We start from the raw sequence: 23,069 nt of genomic DNA on the forward strand, positions 1-23,069 counted from the left end.
GTGTATGGAAGCTGGGCACCAGGTAGGTATCTGAGATAGAGGAGGTGAGCCATGAAGGCTGCTTAAGTACCAAGCTCTTTGATTGTATCCAATCCTAGACATGCCCACAACCAAAGCCACACTTTGTTATATCGAGTTTAGATTTGTTTAAGTGAACGACTTTGATAAATCGATTAATCGTGGTGTTGAACTCTTTTGAAAACAAGTATCGTTTTGAAAACACGTCCTAAGTCTAGCCCATTTGCATAATTATCAACCAGGTTTGAAGTTATTAAAATTAAAATAATCCCGAAAAGAAATAAAAGGAAAGTTAAAATGGCCTTATTACAACCCAAAAATAAATAATAATTAAAGGGAAACTAATGAAAACCAACGCTTATTTAAAAGTCCAAAGACAATCACCGTGGCTACTCTGAATCCCCTCCGGCCCAAGTCCCCACATCAAGGCTCACCTGCAAGGTTAAATAAAGGGGGTGAGTTTAGAAACTCAGTGTGTAACAAGCCCCTTTCAGAACCCAAAACAATAACAGCCTGTTGGGTCTAAGCCCAAAACCAATCTCAAACATGTACTGGGCCATAGCCCTTTTCATATTTCATAATTCAAAACACTGGGTCGAAGCCTTTTCATATTTCATATTACTGGGCCGAAGCCTTTACTGTAAACGGTACGGCCCGAAGGCCCATTTTTATGTCACATGTAATGTCAATGAAAGAATGCAACCCATTTGGGGAGGCTACTCAACCCACCATCCGCTACTCTCCACCCGTACCAACCAAAACACCATGTCGGGATTAACTCGACCCACCCCGCCATAACTCTCCACTGGCAGCATAGTTGCTTTATCATATAACTGGAGGCCTAGCCTTTTTTAATAACTAGGGCATAAACCCTTTAATAACTGGGGCATAAGCCCTTTTAATAACTAGGGCATAAGCCCTTTAATAACTGGGGCATAAGCCCTTCTAATAACTGGGGCATAAGCCCTTTTGCACTTCCTCCATCCATATAAACACCCAACCCAATGCATTTATGAACATCACGTGTGCATATCATACATATCATGTGCATATCATACATGTCATGTGCATATCATACATATCATGTTTATCAAAATCCCATGCATTAAGTTCATATATAAACCCTAGGGGTATAACGGTCATTTTTACCTAGGGGCAAAACGGTCATTTTCATATTATAAGGGTAATCTTGTAATTTTACCAAAAATTAGGGTTTCCATGTTCATTAACGGTTACAAATAATTCATGGGTGCAAACAGTGATTCTGGCCCATTTTTAATGAAAACGAGTTATTGGGCCAAAAACCCCTAATGGCCCTACTTAGCCGATTCTGTCATCTAGGCCCATTTAGCCTATATCCATAACAGTATTAATAGTCTTAACATGCAATTTAACAAATCTCCATTTCCTACCAAATTTACCCAAATGGGCCCGAAAGCCCCTAATTCAGCCCCTCGAGGCCCAACTTACCGTGAACGCCAAAAACACGTCCTTACCATTTCCATTATTCCCGATCATCGACTCATCGATTCTAACTAACTAGTGAGCGTTCGCTTGCTCACAAGTCCTCGAAATGCCAGAATTTCGACATTTCGGCTTTTCGGCATTTATCGCTTTAAGCTATGAAAAGGGTTCGTTACACACCTGCTTGGCGATATTCCTCGACGAGATCTCCTACACGATTTCTCCTATAATCCATTGTTAATAATCAGCTTCCCATAATTGAACCAAACCTCAAATCATCTAATACTAATACTTACACATTCGGCCACCATCCATAATGGCCTTAGGAATCTTACCTTTGTTGCGATTGATGACTAGGTCTAGCCACTCCGGTGATCCAAGCTACTCCAAGTCGACACTACACCTTACTGCTCCTTCAATAAATAAACCAAAAATATTAAAAGAAGACCCCATAAGGCCTACACCCACATTCGGCCACCTCCCTAAACTAGAGGGGTTTCGGCTTTTGGCCATAGTTACACTAGGAATTGTTTAGAGTTTGAACACTTACCACAGTCTTCCTCCTCTTGAATCCAGATGCCTAAAAGGTAAAGGTATTGAACGCCAACTATTGAAAAGGAAAGAAAAGGTTGCTGGTCACAAAGAATCGGCACCCACCTATCTTCACTAATTTCGGCTTTTTTGCGATATTTCGGCAGAAGTAGAGATTAAAGAAAGAAATAATAAATGAGTAGAGGAAAGTAATAGGCTGGATTTTGAAAAAATAAAGGGAGAAAAGATGAGAGGAAGGATGGTAGATTCGGCTAGGGAAGAAAAAAGAAGAAGAGAAAACTAAAACAAAGGAGAAAACGGCACAGCTAGGACCCTAATGCCGAAATTACTAACCTAATACCCTTCTGCCGAATTCCCCTCTCTAACCCCTTCCAAACGGCTAAGCTCTATCCTTCTCTCAAATCCCTAAAATCTCTCCCCTTATCCCTCTTTAATCCATGCGTTTGACTTGATCCAACTCTCCTCTTACAGAATCCACTTAGGTTCCAACACTTACCCTTCCTGCACATAAAAATAAATACTCTTATTTTCCAACACAGGGAATCGATCCCAGGTCTTCCTTTATGCTCCACACGCCACCTTTTTAGAAGCTTAGTGGCGTCACCCTTGCCACTTTACTACAGCTCTTTTTGTGATACACTTTACCCACAACTTAATATAAGGGCACCTAGCCAGAACCCCTAACACCTAAGTCTAAAATTTAAAAATTCAACCGGGTTTTGGCTAACTCATAAGCCTTCCATAAGCCCATTTACACACCCAAATTATGAATTCCATAATCGTATACCAAATTTTAGAAAAATTACTTAAAATATCAGGAATCGCGAAAAACCCGAAAATCAGGATGTTACATTCGGTACTTTTATAAGTTGAACTCGAACTTATGGCATGTATAGGCTAGTCTTGGAATTAGTTTATTTAGAGCCATGCGAAAATGGCTTGATTAATATGCTTAAGATTGGTTTTATATGTTCTTGATTAAGATGTTTGATGTGCTTGATTTTGGTAATTCAGTATTGGTTGTTGTTTTTGGTTAAGCTACCACAAATAGCTTATGATTAGTTCATCTTTGGTAAGTTTTATGCATGATATACTATGTCATTATGAATGGATTTATAAATCAGCTAGTAGAGAAGTAAAATAACAATTATATATCCAACTATGTATTGGTTATTTTGGTTCGGTTTGTCAAGGTAATGTATATGCATATGTTATGCTTGAATGGTTGGTGGAAGCAAATAATGAATATGTTATATGATAACTTTGGTAGATATGTTTTGTTTGAGGTTCAGTAATGAAAGATTAAAATGTCAGGTTTAATATTTGAGTTGGAAAGATACCAAATTATGGATTATAATTCATTATGTGATAGATAGGTACTTTGGTATGAATTGCTTCGATACTAGTGTATATAATTGATTAAATGATATTTGTATATGGTTATATGAATATGTTTGTTTATGTGTATTATATATGCATGTCTATTATACCGTGAGGTTGTTTAAATTTAGACAATTATGCATAATATGTGAATTGGTATAATTAAGATTTAATTAATGGAATAGGTTAAAATATATTCTGTAATTATAAAATAAAAAGGTTACATTTAGAGTAAAAATGTATATATTTGAATGACATCAAAGATATGTACGACCATGTTGTAATGTTACTAATGTTGCATATATGTGTTTTGACAATAAGTTGTATGCATATTGGTTGATTGGTTTCATCGTTTACATATATAAAAATTGTAAATTAATATGTTTGATGCTTAACTAATGAAATTTTGTACTCATATATTTTCTATATATGAAAAGTGAAATGATATGCTTGAGTATGGTTCAATGACGAAAATGCCATTAATGTATTTGTATAAAGAGAATTGAATAATGAAAGTGTTAAATGTGTTCACATAATTTATAATTGAAATGTATAAATTTAGATGTGGTTAATTGTGCATAATGTTTTGATGTGTAATGTTACATAATACATTCATATTACTAAGTTGTTAATGTTGTGAATGTTATTGGATAATAAATTGTGTTGTATGCTTTGTTTGGACTGATATGTGCATGAATGATTAATGAATTAAATGCTTGATTTTTATTTTAATTTAAGTGTTTCAATAATATTAAAATGATGAGCACATGATTTGAGTGATGTATTATTAAAGTAATTGTGGTATGACTTGGAACATGGCTATTGAAAATTAAATATGATATATGTTTGATTTGGGTTTAGTTGAACTTTGTGATATAATTTGCATGCGCAGTATGATTTATATTTAATATTTGATTAATAAGAAGTTAAATTTATATATATTTGCGAATATGACATATGTGTATATGTGAATGATCAAAATTTGTATTTTGTCTGGTAATGCCTCGTAACCCCATTCCGGTGACGGATACGGGTTAGGGGTGTTACATTTTTACCGACACCACTATTGAAGAAATTAGTTCGGGTTCCACAAATAAGAAGAATTTAGAACCAGTAGTGGAGTAGGCTACAAAAGAAAAGAAAAACCAGAAAAATGTTGAAGCAGGTTCATCTTGTATTGCCAATAAAAATGTCACGGTAAAACAACCTCAACAAATGAAAGGAAGGCCACCTCCACATTTTCCTCAGCCTTTCCAAAAATCTAAGCGAGATTTTCAATTCAAGAAATTATTGGATGTCCTGAAGCAATTACATATCAACATACCATTGGCAGAAGCATTGGAACAAATTGCCAACTATGAGAAATTCACGGAAGATATTTTATCAAAGACGAGAAGGTTAGGGGGGTTCATGTAACATCCCGATTTTGGGTCTAGTCAGAATAGTGGTTTTGAGACCATAAATCTGAAGTATAAATAATTATTTTATGATTATATTAAGGTCTATGACATGTTTGCATGATTGTGTGAAAGTTTTGTTAAGAAATTTTATTGTCAAAGTGTCCAATTTGAAAGTTAGGACTAAATTGGAAAAGTTGTAAAATATGTGATTCTAGAAGCTTTGGGCATGAAATAGCTATGGATTACAAATTAGAGGTTCTCAAATAGAAATTTGACCAATTTCTATTTTTATGGAGTAAAATGGACATGAATAGGTAAAATTTCAAATAGCATTTTGGTCATTTGGTTAATTAAAGGATTAAAAGGGAAAATAAAGCCAAAATTATGCTCATCTTCTCCCCTTGGTGTCAAAAATTGAGGAGTCTCCATAGCTAGGGTTTGGGTCACTTCCAAGCTTGATTGTAAGTTTGTTCTAACCCCATTTTTAATGTTAATTACAATTTTGAAGTTGCTATCAGGCGATCTAGCCACTTCTACCATTTATTTGAGCTAGGGTTGATGTCTAGGGTTTGAACCATGTGTGACGTGCATGTATTTTGATGTTTCATGGTAGATTATGAAAGTTTTATGTGTGATGTATTTTGATGTTTCATGGTAGATTATGAAAGTTTGGTGTGTGATGAACATCTTTTACTAAGTGGTTTTCAATGAAAACACCTCAAAAAGGCTTGTTTGTAAAAATTGTAAAAATGGGTGGTAGAAATGTGATTTGATGAAAAATGTGGGCTGGTATATGCATGATATAGGTTCGGCTAGGCTTGGGTAATAAATAAAATGAGTACATTTCATTTTACGAATCTAAAGACTAATTTGTAAATATGTGAAACTTTAGGGGCAAAATTATAGTTTTTCCAAAGTATGGTTTTTGGACTGATTCGAACAGTGTGGCAATTAAATGAGCTAAATTGCTATTAGAAAAATGGAGTCTGGACCTAAACCGGGGAAAGAACAAGGTTGTGGACTAAATCGAATTAGTTAGCCATATTTTGTACCGAGGTAATTTCATATGTAAATAATGCAATATTATGATCATATTTTTAATGGATTAATATTGTATGAATTGTATAATTGATTCGATGAGCACATTCGACAAGTTTCGATAAGAGAGAGAAAATCTCGTTTGAACCTTAGGAATAAAATAGGATACGAGTGACATGTCACTAGGACCCCATGTGATATATATGATTATGTGATCCTGGTGTTGGTCATGTACGTCCTACCGGTGGCTAGGTAGTCCGGCATGTGTTGCGGATACCTGACAGCTTGTGAGAGCAGCCTGTGTAGCTACGTCTTAACCGTCAGCTTGTGTGAGCAGACCCGTGATTAGCTCGAGAGCGAGCCTTTATGTGATATGAAATATGAGGTAGCTTTGGCTACATATGTGGCACTTGTGTGCAAAGACCTTCCATGTCTCCGTTTAGTATTCCAAGTGTTCAACGTGTATATCAAAAACAAGAAAGAGTATGTTAAGTCACGAGTTGGTACAGGTATGTACGAAAAACTCATAAGAATGAGCTTATTAAGTGATGAGCTTTTGGTAAGATTAAGAATGATAAAGTTATGCCTATGAAACTATGATCATAAATATTTGATTTATGTTAAGTAAAATTATATGATATTCATGCTAAATGTTGCTAAATATTGTTTATTATTACATGTGAACTTACTAAGCTTTATGCTTACTCCCCTTCCTTTCCAGTTTCTTACAATATCGCCAAGCTAGCTCGAGAATCGAAGGATGTCGGAGCTCGATTCACACTATCAAATTAATCCTTTGGGTATTCATGATTCCATATTTTGAGTATGGCATGTATAGGGGACTTGGACTTTTTGTTTAAGTGTCATACTAATTTGGCCAAGTGTGTTGGCTTATAATGATTTGATGATTCATTTTGTATATGGCCATGAGATATGGCTTGTATTGATTATTGGGTTGTAAGCCTATTTATACATGTATGCATGTGCCTATGCCCTTGAGATGTGCATTGTGATTGTGTATATGACGGGTTATGTTATTGGTTATGAATGCTTATTGATTTAATTGAGATGTGTTGATATGATGATAACTAACGTCTTAATGTGTAAAATGGAAGTAAACTTATAATTCTTAATGCATGAGAATTTGTAGGCTTACGGTTGACAAAGTGTGGTGTCTTGTGTATGTACTAATTGATATGATATTGTCATGATCATGACTTGTTTGATTGTGTCTAAGTACTCAATTATGCCATGTTAAGTGTCTTTGAAGTTATGTATGTGTTTGAGTATATAAGGATAGCAAATGGCTTGGAAAATAGCCTCAAAATTGTCCACACGGGTAGACACACGGGCATGTGTCTAGACCGTGTGTGATACAAGGTCTGCCACCATGGGCGTGTGATCTAGTCGTGTGTCCCCTGCACCTTAATTTTAGTAAAAAAATGCTTAGTGTTGAGTACACGAGTACGAGACACGACTGTGTGAGGGGCACGACCTTGCGACATGGGCGTATGCCTTGGCCGTGGGAAGTCTGCACCTATTCTGTGAAAAGTTATGATATTCAATCGTCCACACGACCTAAGAACACGGGAGTGTGCCTTGGACGTGTGACCTCATTAGCATATGATGTCATAAACAGAGAGTTACACGGGCTGAGGACATGGGTGTTCCCTAAGCCACACGGGCATGTGTGACCACACAGCCTACCCACAGGGGCATGTGACCCACCAAAGCATGAAAATTTTCTAAGTGTCTAAATATTTTGAAAGTTCTCAGTTTAGTCCTGTAACACCCCTTACCCGTACTTGATATAGGGATCAAGTACGAGGCGTTACCAGATATGTACTTGAACAATTTCAAGAAATACAGGTTAAAAAATTTCGTTCCAAATTGAACCCAATCAAACAACATCTTAGTGTCCCTATTATGGGCCTACGGGGCCCAAAACATACATTGAGAAAGGTGTGAGACTAAACTGAGGACCTGAGAAAGTTCTTGAAAAATTTTCTAAGTTAAGCCTCACACGCCCGTGTCCCCTACCCATGTGGAATTAGTTGAATTTATTTTCTATTTCGAACCTACAGGGGTTTCCACACGGCCAAGCTCACGCTCATGTCTCTGGCCCTTGTCCTTCACACGGCCTAAACACACTCGTGTGGTCACCCGTGTCCAAAAACTCGAGCACTCTATTTATGATGTCAGCATGCATTTAAGGGCACACGGCTAAGACACACGCTCGTGTGCTAGGCGTGCCCTCCACACGGTTGAGACACACGGTCGTGTCTCTACCCGTGTGTTTACTACCATGCATTCTGACTTAATATTTTTAGGTGTAGGGGACACACGACCATTTCACACGCCCATGGAGAGGTCCGTGTGTCATACACGGCCTAGACACACACTCGTGTGTCCACCTGTATGGACCTTGTTAGGCTATCTTCCATGCCTTAGGTCATCCTTTAATAACCATATCCACTTATAGTTTTCAATAACACTTAACATGGTCTAATTATACTTTTAAATCACCTTACTATACCTCATTGCATGTAAACCTCATCTCATCGGTTTTTATACATACTAGGTTGTCCCTTTTATCTTAAGGATTTCCAGGACTTGTGACTTAATTAAGATTGACTCGTTATCTTAACTCATTGCCAAAATTATGACCTAACCACCCCATGTGATTTGGTCATGCTACATATGACTAATTGTAATACACCATATTTAATCATCACAAGAACATTGGAACATAACATGCACAATTTGGTAGGTCATAACCTACACCAACATGAGCCAATTTGCATGGCCATATACAAATGAATATGTATACTTTTATAAGCCTTCATATTGGCTAATCAAATGACACATATAACAAAATAACAAAGGCCTATACATGCCATTGAGCTAAATAAGAGTATTTATATACCAAAGCTAGACAAGATGATAGTGTGTTGCCTCTCCAACCATCTCCCAATCTTCGCGAGTCCATGAGCTCTATAAGATAGGGAAAAGAGAGGGGTAAGCATTTACATGCTTAGTAAGCACGAATAACTAGAAAGTAAACTTACCGATTAATTAGCATGCATCCATATTAGGCAATAAAACCAACAAACATGAAATAGTTTCCCTATCACATGCACTCAATCAACAAGTTAGTCTCATAACAATGCACCATGTAATTTGTCTTAGATGAGCTCATCATTCAACATTTTCATTTTTATATCTTATGTTAATCTCGTTGAGTTTCTCGAAAGTCTCGATGGATTATCCATTTACCGTCAAGTCATAAGAGCGATCATCTCAAGTATGCACTCTCACAAACCTCACATCATACGGTGGGATTACCAATCCAAGCTAAATCCCTCGAAATGTAAACTCATAGGGTGATGTCGAGATTACCAGTCCAGGCTAAATCCCTTGTAGCGACAAACACCAGTAATGAGCTCGAATTTGAATTACCAGTCCAGGCTAAATTCAAACCCTAGTCAGATTACCCGTCTGGGCTAAATTCACAATGCACACATATTCTTCGGAATGTTCGATCACTCAAGGAAAACCCGTCTGGGCTAGATCCTTCCTATATTTGAGATCAACGGTTACCCGTCTAGGCTAAATCCTTTTCTGCAACACATGCAGGATCTCAAGTCATGTAAGCCATGGTTTATCCATCAATTTCCCTTTTTGACTTCAACCGGGACATTTATTATCATTTCATTATTATTAACATACTTCATGGATTTTCATGCCATCATTATAACCAATTATCGTACATTCATAACACATGTAACTAGGCATATTAATAGTTTACTTAAAGTTATTTGAACTTACCTATATCTGTGTTGGTTTTGCGTCTCAATTATTTTGAAGCCTTTCATTTTCCTCGATCGATCTCTGAAATTTGTTCCTCGGGGTATATAACAATAAAAAAATGAATCATTAATACCTCACATTATTCTTTTCGAGTCTAAAATTCACCCCCAGAGAAAATGACCATTTTGCCCCTAAACTTTCACATTATTTACGATTTAGTCCCTAGGCTCATATGATGAAATGCATGAATTTTCTACATTACCCAAGCCTAGCTGAATGTTCCTTCCTCTTATGGCATCCTACAGTTTTCCATTATTTCACATTTCTACCACATATTTTACACCTTTTGCAAAAAGGTCCTTTTAGGGGTTTTTCATGAAAATCACCTAAAAAAAGATGTTTAACACACATCCAACTTTCATATTCCTCCATAATCATCAAAGAATAAACATGTCACACATGGGTCACTTTACATACATGAACCCTAACTCAAAATATGGGTAGAAATGGAGAGAGCAAGTTACCGGGATTTCAAAAATACGAAGAACATTAAAAACGGGGCTTGGGAGCCCTTACTATTGAGCTTGAAAAGTGAAGAAACCCTAGCTATGGTGGCTCTTAGCCAAATGACCAAAATGCCCTTAAGCCCTTTCTTTCAAATTTTATCCATACATGTCCATTTTTGTCCAAAAACTTAGAAATTGGGAAAATTGCTCTTTAAGGACTTCTAATTAATAATCTAAAGCAATTTCATACAAATTGCTTCTAGAATCCAAGTTTTGTACTTTATTCAATTTGGTCTTTAATTTCCAATTGGACACCTTACTCATAGAATTTCTTCATGAAACTTTAACACATGCATATACTCATATTTTAGACCTCATAATAATCATAAAATATATATTTGAACTTCAAATTTGTGTTCCTAAAACCATTGTTCTGACTAGGCCCTATTTTAGGATGTTACATTTCTCCCCCCTTGAGGGACTTTCGTCCTCAAAAGTCTTACCAGTAAACAGGTTCAGATATTGACTTCTCATGGTTTCTTCTGGCTCCCATGTAGCCTCTTCCACACCATGTCGATGCCATAAGAATTTTACCAAAGCCACATCTTCATTTCTCAGTTGTTTAACTTCACGACCTAGAATATTTACTGGTTCTTCACCATATGTCATGTCCAGTCGAATTTCAATCTCCATCAGTGAAATCACATGAGAGGGGTCTAATTGATATCGCTTTAACATAGATACAAGGAATACATCATGAATCTTTTCCATTTTTGGTGCAATTTCAAGCAATAGGCTAATGGTCTAACTCTTTCAGTGATCTCGTATGGTTCGATAAATCGCAGACTCAATTTGCCTTTTCGGCCAAATCTCAATACCTTTTTCCATAGAGCTACTTTCAAGAATACTTTATCCCTGACTTGGAGCTCAATTTCTTTTCTTTTCAAGTCAGCATATGACTTTTGTCTATCCGATGCCGCTTTTAAGCAATCATGTATCACTTTAACCTTTTCTTCAGTTTCTTTGATTAGATCAATTCTGTGAACCTGACTCTCTTTGAGTTCCATCCAATAAATGGAGTTCGGCACTTTCTGCCATACAAGGCCTCATAAGGCGCTAATGCATGATATTCGTAATAGGTTTTAAAGATTTATAAATGAAACGTTCTTGAGACTAACTTATTATCACGATTAAGACAAGTGTACCTATCGAACAATAGTATAGTTAAGCAAGACCGAATTATCGAACCCAAAGGAACTACGAGTACTAGTATTTACTTCCTTTTTATTATCTAGCCTAAAATTTAAGAGGTTTGGTTGTCTAAACTAATTACTAACTAATAATGCACAGAAAGAAAAACTTGGGAAAATACTTTTGGGAAAATTCGATTGATTGAGACAATATCTAAGGACAAATCCACCTAGACTTGACTTGTTATTTGACTCTGAATCAGATGATTTATTCATTTTACTTAATCCGTAGAAATCCCTAAGTTATATTATTATCTCTCTTGAGACGAATAACGTCTAACCCTAGGTCGAATAATTGAAATCTCTTTCTAATTAACACCCTAGAATTGCATTAACTTGATCTATGGATTCCCTTATTAGGTTTCAACCTAATCCGGCAAAATCTTGTCACCCTATCTCTAGGCGCGCAATCAACTCCGCTTAATTATGACAAATTTACTCTTAGACAGAGTCTATTCCTCCTCTAAATAAGAGCTTAACTTGAATCAATATCCTGGAATATCAAAACAAGAATTAAGAACACATAATAAAGAACAAGTCAAATATTTATCATACAATTCAGATAATAATTACAATATCTGTCATAGGTTTCATTCCCATTAGGTATTTAGGGGTTTAGTTCATACTTATGAAAGAAAACATCTCAAAAGCATAAAGATAATAAAACATAAGAAAACCCAAAACTCCTGAAGGAACTTGAGGGGAGATCTCCAGTCTTGATGATGAATCCGACTCTTAAGATGGATCAATTGGCTTTCCTTGAGTAATTCCTTGCTTCCTACTCTGCATCCCCATTCCTAAGTGCCTCCTCAAGTGTTTAAATAGGCTTTGGAATGCCTAAGAGCCCTCAAAACTGGCCTTTTTTGAATTGGACTAAACTTGGGTTCGGTAGGGGCATGCCCGTGTGACACGCCCGTGTTCGATTACTGAAGGCCATGGTCAAGGCTGTTAAATGGGCATAGGCGTGTGATCCACCCGTGTTAGTCGTGCTTTGATCCTGCCAAATTGACACGGCTGTGTGACACGCCCGTGTGAGGAAGTCCAGGCCGTGTTGTTTTCCCATGTGGGTTTATTTTCTCCATTTTTGGCCTGTTTCTCGCTCTTTTTACTCTCCTATGCTCTCCTAAGTATAAAACATGAAATTAAAAGATTAGGAGCATTGAATTCACCAAATCTAAGGAAAGCCATCCATAAATGCGTTAGGCATGAGGTAAAAATATGTATAAATTGCAGTTTATCAAATACCCCCACACTTAAGCATTTGCTTGTCCTCAAGGAAAATCCTCAACTCATAATCAAAATAAATTCCTCTTAACTTATAATTCCTATTTAATAATATCTCAAAATAATCCATAAGTAATCATACATTGAGAATTTGACTGAAAGAACATCAAAGTTCCAAAACATTCCAAGTTGAGTATTTTATCATGAAAGCATAGGTGTCTCCCTTCATCTAAGTAATTACCTTCGACTCAAAATATCACAGAGTTCCACATCCTCACTAAAGATTCACTCAAATCACTTGAGGTGTTTAAGGACAATACATGAAGCACTCAATAGTCAATAATGAAAAGTCATTACCATAGGCTTGCATGAAAATAAAATCTCCACCACTATTTATTAAAATGAACATCAATCAAAAGGTCTTTAAAGGGTTGTAACGTGGCTTTGGTTAGGGGGTGTGGTCACAAGCTGAAAGAAAATATTAGAATCGAGATTGAATTGGAAAATTGCCTTGACTAGAAAAAGTAATTAAACATCAATTGAGTACAAGTGAGCTTCTTCTTAGAAGATGGAATTTAGATACTGCAGCTCAACAATACCGAATTATTCGATTTAGTCCCTAATTTCAATTTAAGCACTTTAGGCATAGGATTTCAGCACGAAATTTTCACACATTCATGCAATCATATCATAAACATCAAAATAATTATAAAATAATTATTTCTATCTTGGATTTGTAGTCACGAAACCACTATTCCGATTAGGCCCTAATTCGGGATATTACACGATGAGATGTGGAAGTGCTGACAAATATACTTTAGAGTAGTATCAATGTTATTGAAGCACCAAAAACACTGCTGCTTGAATTGAGTAAGGCACTCAGAGATGTCAGTGGATGAAGTCGCCGCATGAATTGGACGATGAGGAGGTGGTGCCTGAGACGGTGGGTCCTCGCGATGTGGAGGGACATCATCAGTAATGTCCTCGGGGTCTTCCTCCTCGGTGGAATGGGCAAGCCGGTACTGAAGAGGGTGGGTTCCTCGGCGGTTTTCGATCATCCTCATATGTAACATGCTCGAGATGCCCTGTGGAGACATCTGGACGATAAGAGTGAGGGAGGATGATTGGGCCGCTGTGTTGAGGAGCCCGAAGTGTCGAGCCAACTGAGTTACGTAGGGGCCAATGGAGATGACCCCCTTCCGATGCCTATAACATCCCGGTTCAGACCCTAGTAAGAACAATGGTTTCGGGACCAAGAATCTGAGTCTGAAAAATATTTTAATATTATTTTTTGTGTTTAAAGTATGTGAATTGATATGTATGAAAGTTTCGTACGAAAATTTTATCATTTTGTGCTTGATTTAATAAAAAGGACTAAATCGCGTAAAACGTAAAAGTTGCATGCTATTAGTTAAAGGTGTCAATTGGCCTTGGCTTTTAATATGATGGCCTTAAATGGTAAATATCCCATTTATAAGATAGTGGATGGTATTTCGTTTGGCATTTGTGTAAATATGAATTTACTTTAATGCTAAAATGGTAATATGTTAAAAAAAAGTTTAATTAAATAAATCAAAAGCTATGTTTTTCTATCTTTTTATGCTATCATCTTTCTCCATAGCCGAATGTGAAAAGAAAAAGATGAGTTTGGAGGCTTTGAATATTCGGCACCATTGGAAGCTTAATTCAGGTATGTGTTTTACTCGCTTTTTGATAATTTATACGTTTTTGAGATCGTTGCTTCAAGTACTAGTAAACCCATGCCTTAATTTTTGGATTTAATGAAGAATTTGAGATTTTCCATTGTTTATTATGTGATGAAATTGTTGTTTGATGATGAATAATAAATCTTTGATGTTTTATTTTCATGTTTAATTAAGTGATTTTTGATAAAAATGTGTATTAAGGACTAAATTTAGAAATTTGTAAATTAAGGGGTCAAAACATGAAATAAATAAAAGAAATGGGTTGCTAGAGACCTAAGATAAATTCAGCCTAACATGGGTTTGATGAAATTTTGAGTAATTTGTGTTATTTTGAAATAGGGACTAAATTGTGAAAATGTGAAATGTTAGGGGATAAAATGAAAAATGCCCAGATTATGTGTCCTTAGATAAAATTTAATGAAATGTTGAATAAGTGAGTTAATTTTGATATTAATTAGATTGGAAAAAAGTGGAATTCGGATTTGGATCGGGGGGAAAATCAAAGTGGTCGATTAGTCGTCTCGTTTCGATTACCGTTGTCTGAGGTAAGTCTATAAGCAATAAACGTTTTAAAATTTAATGTATATGATCTATATATGTTGAATTTAATTGTGTGAATTTTTATTAGTTATAACTAAATGTATAAATGTTTATGAGATTTGGGAACATGTTCGATTCAATTGAGATATGATGTTTGAAAAGCTTAATATGAACATTAAGAAATAATTAGGATTTCCAAAATATGAATTATGTGTAAGACCGACTTTGTATCAGTGATATTCGGGCTTTATTGCCTAGCAGGCTTTGTGTCGGTGTATTATATCAGGCTTATTGCCTAGCAGGCTCTATGCCGGTGTATTATTCTAGGCTTTATGCCTAGCAAATTTTATGTGAACAACGGTAAAAGTAATCAAATGTGTTAAATGAGCTAAAGTGATCAGGTATGTGAATGTGGTTTACTTATTTGAAATGAAGGTAAATTGGCTGAAAGATATGTGATAAAAATGTTATGTAATGCTATTTTCTGATGCATGAAAAATTGATTTAAAACGCTCAGGTATGTATTCATACTAAATTATGAAATTACGGTAAGTGGAATGTTTGGATTAATGATATAAATGTTACATGTTAATGTGAATTATATGTATGCATATGTGAAAGTATACATTCGGTTTACTTATGTATTCATGACATAAATGAGAGTATATATGTATAGGAAAATCTATAATTGGCCAAATGAAAAGTATAGGTGATTTTGTAAATGAAATGTATGTGTTTTCATATTTGGGCAATTGTAAAATATATATTCAACCACATATTAAGTATATATATGTGTTATTATGGATTGATTTATGAAGATATGTATATAAGAGTTTAAATATTCGGTTATATATACATTGATAATATGGCTTTGAAAGGGTATGTTATTTTGATAATAGATACATGTATATTCGGTCAAGGTAAAATTTGTACATGGAAGTATATGTTATATATGAAATTGTGAGCTTGAAAATAAATGTGATCATGATAGTATAAATTAGTTTGATTAAACTAAGTTGATATTAATATTGAGTTATTTATTTGCTTATGACTTACTAAGCTCTTGAAGCTTACTCTGTGTGTTTTTCCTATGTCTTTAGAGTTTCAGTGAATTGCTCGAGTTGGAAGTTGCTGGAGACGTCATCACACTATCCGGTTATCATTTCGGTAACTAATGCTTTGAGATTTGGTTATGTGGCATGTATAGGCTTGTTTTGATATATTTGGTCTTGAAGTTTGTATATTTATATATATAGCCATACGAAAATGGCTTGATTATAATGTTAAAGTTAGTGCGGATGTGGCTATGACTTAAACTTATTTTGGAAGTATCAAATGTGGTATAATGTGTGCTGGATGATTGTATAATATGGCTTGGTAATGAGGTAAAATGATGGATATGTACTTGGTTGTAAATTGGCTTTATAGGTTCGGATCCAAACGGCTAGAAATAATGTTTATGATTATATAGATTTGATCATGATATATGTTCATGTGGGGAATTAGGTTTCATGGTACTCATATGAGGTGTGTTTGATAAATGAATCAATTTGGAAACTGTTTATAAAGTGTTGTGTATTTGCTTATGTGATGAAATTATATATGATGATTATAATCAACTTTGTGATTTGGCAATGATAGTTTAAATCATTTAGTCAAGTGTTTAGTAAAATGTTAATGTTAAATTTGTTGTATTGGTCTTATTAAAAAGATTATTTATGTGTAAAATATATGTGTTTACTATGCCATGGAAATAGTTTAATTTAGATTATTGTGTTAACTGAATAATTCATGAGGTGAATCAAAAAAATATATATGAATTGGCTTGATTATTAAATTTGTAAATTGATTATACTTTGATTTGTAGTATGTTTTTAAAATGGTTTATATTAATTAGATAAAATGAGTACATGACGTTGATGTTTAAAAATTTTATACTTGATCATTTGGTGAGGTTGATTATACCGAATGTGTTTTGGTTTATTTGCCATGTGATATTGCATATTAAGTATAATATGCTCATGTATTGGAATAAAATACAATGCATGATTATATTCGATTAAACTTAGTTAAAAAAATTATTGTAAAGGAGTTAATAGTACTATGTACATGATTGAATTGTATGACCGTATTGAGTGGTAATTTGATAGGTAATGCCTCATCACTCTAATCTGGCGATGGATACGGGTTAGGGGTGTTATAATGCTGTTTCGTCTGGTGGTGAATGGCAAGGGCAATAAAGTAGGCGAGGTCGAAGATGTGCCCATTCGCCATACTCCATAGAAAGTAGGCGTCGTTAGTGTTGATGACGTTGGTGCTCTCTCGCCAGCCAGTCAAAGTGTGTGTCAAGATGGCATGTAGGTACCTCAAGGAGGGAGAGAGATGATGCCTTGGAGAGGTTGGGATCGTAGGAAGCCGAGCTGGGGACCAAAGCATCCCCACTTCGAAAGGGAGTAGTGGATGTGGCGATGGAGGGTGTTGAGCTCATTGTCTTCCATGAACTCCTCCGTATAAAGGCCTAAAGTGATACCGAACTCAGGCACACCTAACTGGCAGACTAAACTGTCTAGACGAAACTAGACTGTTCTAGGGTCATTGAAGTTGGTCATGACATCTTGAACATGGAAGGTCGAGCAAACTTCAAGTGTAAGCTCAAGGTACATCGGCTTGATGATCGCAAAGAAGAGTTCTCATGGATTGCTTATCAGGAGGGCTCAGAGATCGTCAGCCAACTAAACTTGTTCAAGTGCGGTCCAGTCAATGTAGCGGCCCACACCTAAAGGTCGAACCTGAAGTATCTGAAAAAGTTCCTCCTGATTTCCTAGTGGAAACTGGAGGAAGGGGTGTCGGTTTCCTAAGATGGGACCCGAGGATGACGCTGCTCCTTTTCACTTCTTCGAGGCGGGAACAACAGTCTTCTTACACGTGATGATGACATTGTACATGCGTTGAAAAATCGAAACTCAACCAATATGTCCCAAAAATAGCACAGAAGTACAAAACTAAATATGAAGATTTCATGAGACTTACGTAGCGGATGAAGTAAACAAAACTACTAAATATATCAAGTTTTAGTATTATTGGAATAATGTAACAGGAATATGAATGAATATATATGGGAAGCATAAATTTCATGAAAGGAAAAATGAAAAAGAAGAGTAGAATGGAGTAACTAAAATGACAAAATTCTTATAAACAAGAAAAAGTATTCTATTGTTCTAACTATGAGAATTCATTTGAAATAGGAAAATAGAGTAGAAAAATCATGAAATAAACAAAATATTCAAATGAGATAGAGAGAAAAGAGTAAACAAATACAAAAAAAAGGAACTTGGGGAGTCGAAATCGGTGTTGTAGGTGGCGTACGGGCGTGGGGGGTAGGGAGTGTGGAGTTGTAGCGGCTAGGGTTAGGGATATTTGGGGAGGGAGAAGATGAATAGTGAGAGGTTTTTATAGATTTTGAGGCACATGGGTGTGCCCGTGTGTTTCGCGAATTTTGAATTTGGGCACGTCTGACATTCGGCCCATGCTCGTTCAGGCGTGTGAGTGCAGATGGCCGTGTTGTACGGCTGTGTCTCGCTTCGTTCGCTTCTCCCACACCCGTGTACATAGGTCCACGCCCGTGTTAACTTGACAGGTTCGCCCACGAATGATGGGCACGGGCGTGTCGCATGGCCATGCTAGTTTGACAGGTTCGCCCACGGTTTCGAGGAACGGGCATGTCGAACGCCCGTGTTGGAAAAATTTTGCCCTATTTTCGAATGGCCTAAGGCATGCCCGTGTGCCTGGCCATGTGGTATTTAGAGAGTCTGTGTATCATGATTCGGTTAGTACGTTAGATGTTAAAAACTCAAATTTAAAGAAATTAATACTGTTGGTGCTCGGGTTGCCTCCTAAGAAACACTTAATTATAGTCTAAGCTGGACTTACTTCTCCGGTGCGTGATCATGGTGAATCGAGGAGTTTACACTCCTCATCCCTACTATCAATTTTATCAACATAAGGTTTAAGACGAGTACCATTTACCTTGAACGTGCCAAATTTGGAGTGGTTTACTCGTGTGACCCAAGTCAATATACTTTCTAGTTTTCACACAGCCTGGTGCACTTGTATGTCCTCGATCGTGTGACATAAGTCAGTATGTATGCCCTGTTTCCACACGGTCCAAGTCACGGGCGTGTCTACTAGCCGTGTAAGGCACACAGCTTGTTCACACGGGCGTGTGATACATGAAATGTTGAAATTTTTCTAAGTTTCCAAAACTTTAAAATGTTACCAATTTAGTCCCAAATGCATGTTTTAAGCTTTGTATGCTCGATATAAGTACATATTGAACGTGAATAAATGTTGTTGACTAAAATAAGATGGTTTCTGGATAAATGATTGTTCTGATTTGAGTTATAAGTTTGGTAATGCCTCTTAACTTGAAACTTTGATGTTCTTTCAGTTGAATTTTCAATGTATGATTACCTATGGATTATTTTGAGATATTATCGACAGAAATCATAAGTTGAGAAGAATTTATTTTGATTATGAGTTGAGGATTTTGCTTGAGGACAAGCAAATGCTTAAGTGTGGGGGCATTTGATAAACCGTAATTTATACATATTTCTATCCCATGCTTAGTACAGTTTATGGATGATTTTTCCTTAAAATTGGTGAATTTAATGCTTTTAATGCCTTAATTTCATATTTTATACTTATGTGAGCATAGGAGAGTGAAAGGAACGAGAAACGGGCCAAAAATGGAGAAAATGGGCCAAGGTATGAAATCAACACAGCCTGGACCTCCTCACAAGGGCAGACCACACGGCCGTGTCAATTTGGCAACCACACACCCGTGTGTCTAGCCCGTGTGCCCTTAGAAATGGCCACACACGCCCGTTTACTAGGCCATGTGCCATTTAAGGGGTATACTTGTAACACCCTTAACCTATAACCGTCGCCGGAATAGGTTAGGAGGCATTACTGGACTTGTAACTCAATTCAGAACAATCATTTATCAATATCATCTCATTTCAGTAACTATCATTCAATCACATTCAATATGTACTTAAAACGAGCATATGAAGCTTAAAACACGCATTCAGGACTAAATTGATGACAAATAAAAATTTTAGCAACTTAGAGAAATTCCAACATTTCAAATGTCACACGTTCGTGTGAACAGGCCGTGTGAAAATTAGGGCATACATACTGACTTGCACCACACAGCCAAGGACACGTCCGTGTGCCAGGCCGTGTGAAAATTAGGGAGGTTATTGACTTGGGTCACACGACTAGCCACACGCCCATGCGCTAGCCCATGTACCACACACGGCCAATAGACAAGCTCGTGTGTCTAGGCCGTACGTGTTAAACCTGTAGGGTATACTGACTTTAATTTGAAAGGATACCCCAGGGGACACATGGCTGTGCAGCATAACCGTGTGCCACACACGGCTGAGACACACGCCCGTGTCTCTGCCTGTGTGGACAAAAATAGGCTTTTGTAAAGCCATTTTGCCACCCTAAAAACACAAGCATTCATATGCATAGGTAACCTCATTTTTACAGCTCAAAAGGTAGCCAAGATAACCATTTCAATACACATTATATACCAATTCAATTTGTGATTCAATTACCTATTTAATACCATGCATTATCCATTCATCTAACAAATACATATCAATACCTCACTTGCATATTTTCATTCAAACATTACCTTACCAAAACATACCATAATTGAACACATAATTCAACCAAAACAAAGTACCAAAATAAGTCAAATCACATTGTAACACCCCTTACCCGTATCCAACGTCGGGACAGGGTTCGAGGCGTTATCGGACTTAAACATTCACAACATGCAAAACCGGGCCATAAAATTTCAGCAAAAAATAAAACATCTCGAGCACATACATATCGTCCCTTATATAGGTCTTCGAAACCTATAACATACATTAGGGTGGTTCGGGACTAAACCAAGAACTTTGAAAATATTTGGGCAACTTAACTAATTTTCTTGCTTCGGAGAGTCACACGCCTGTGTGGATTGGGCCGTGTGGTCAATTTCAAGGCTATTTTCCAAGCCAATTGTCACCCTTAATTACCTACATACACTTATACATTTTCATATCAATTGATATGATATATTTGAGTAATTATATATTGAAAATCAAGACACAAGCATGGCATTCTTACAACAACACATAACATATTACCAACCATGCATGGCAAACAAGCACATGCACATCACCAATATCAGACATAACATGAATAGCTAGATTTATAAGTCAAAATCATTAGCTCACTAAAGACCAATATATTTGGCCAAATTATAATAACACATGTTATAAAACTAGGTTCCTATACATGCCATTCACTTGATAATTCTAGCATATGTGTTTATACTGTCAAGGTGATGGCTTGATAGTGTGATGTTGCCTCCAATGATCTCCAACCCCGAGTTAACCTAAAAACACTAAAGAAATGGAAAGAAGGGGTAAGCTTTACCCTTAGTAAGCTCGCATGAAAATAATAAGCAATTTACTAACATGCTTTCTACAGTAAAACTATCCCAATTGTACATTTACACATGTTCTGGTTAAGTTGTTTTCTTGAGTCACAATCACTATATCATTTATATCTGGAGCTAAGGAAATCCAAATTAAAATCCGTAAATTTTCCCAAAAACTATACTCATATATCTTTGACAGCTTTGACCACTCCAGCCAATAAGTATAGTTTATTATTTAAAGTCTCCCCTATTTTGCTGTTTGACAGCTTCGACCACTCTTCACTAAAATTTAATTATCTTTTGCTACCAAATTCAAATGAGGTTCTCGTATCTTTCTTCTGAAAATAAATTCAATATGGAATCCAACCATATAAATTATGTTCCTTAACTATATTTTTACAATTTTTAATGATTTTTACAATTCAGAGCAGGGGATCACGAAATCAGTCTGAACCAGTCTTACAAAAATATAAATATCTCCAAATACAGAATTCGTTTGTTTGCTCTATTTTTTTATATGAAAATAGATTCAATAAGATTTAATTCCATATCTCATTCCAATTCTATTTCAACTTCTAATATTTTTGGTGATTTTTGAAATTCACTCCCCTGCTGCTGTTTTAGACTATTTATCCCGAATTTCATTCGTTCACTAAAATTTCTTATTATCAACTTTCAAGATAATACTTATCTATATTCATCTTATCAAAAATTCAATCACATATCTAACTCATAATTCAAAACTCATATATTCATATTCCGGTATTATTCCACATTTTTTTTCATGTTAAATTTCATTTAGCAAACTTGTTTCTCCCGGTGAACACTTCGGAAAGTAACAATATCCGGTGGTTTTAGCACATAGCTCCACACTATTGGGCTAACATGTAATTGTGGCATACGCACTTAGCGACACTTTTCAAATTAACATGTATAACCATGGAATATCCACTTAGCACCACGTTACATGTTTAACCATGGTATATCCACTTAGCACCACGTTAATGAATCAATATATGTAATCGTAGCATATCCACTTAGCACCACGTTACATGTTTAACCGTGGTATAACCACTTAGCACGACGTTAATGAATCAATATATGTAACCATGGCATATCCACTTAGCACCACATTACATGTTTAACCGTGGTATATCCACTTAGCACCATGTTAATGAATCAATATATGTAACCGTGGCAGATCCACTTAGCACCACGTTACATGTATCAATATGTGTAATCATGGTATATCGACTTAGCACCACGTTACACGTATAATCGTGGTATATCCACTTAGCACCACGTTTTTTTCATTCCGAAGGTTCAACCGAGATTTCCTCATTTAATCTCAAGTCATCAACCACAAATCACCATTTCTGTCCTTTAATTGAACAATACTAAAACTTATTTCATTTGCAGTCTCTTCACAAGTCCATTTCAATTCACATGTCAAACATGTAATCAAGAGTTTCGAGTATGTACCTGTGCTATCTGTAACGTCCCGATTTTTAGGCCTGGAAGTATTGGGCCTTAAGTCTGGGTTTGGGTGAAAAACGGCCTGAATAATTTGGATGTTATTATTATTTCTTATGTTTAGTTTAGTAATTAAATAAATTATGAAGGGCTTATGGTGTGGGAAAAAAAGGCCGAAGAGTAAATTTAATTCGAGGCAATTCTTGAAT

The sequence above is a fragment of the Gossypium hirsutum genome, chromosome A12, assembly GCF_007990345.1.
Source record: "Gossypium hirsutum isolate 1008001.06 chromosome A12, Gossypium_hirsutum_v2.1, whole genome shotgun sequence".
Taxonomy (NCBI): domain Eukaryota; kingdom Viridiplantae; phylum Streptophyta; class Magnoliopsida; order Malvales; family Malvaceae; genus Gossypium; species Gossypium hirsutum.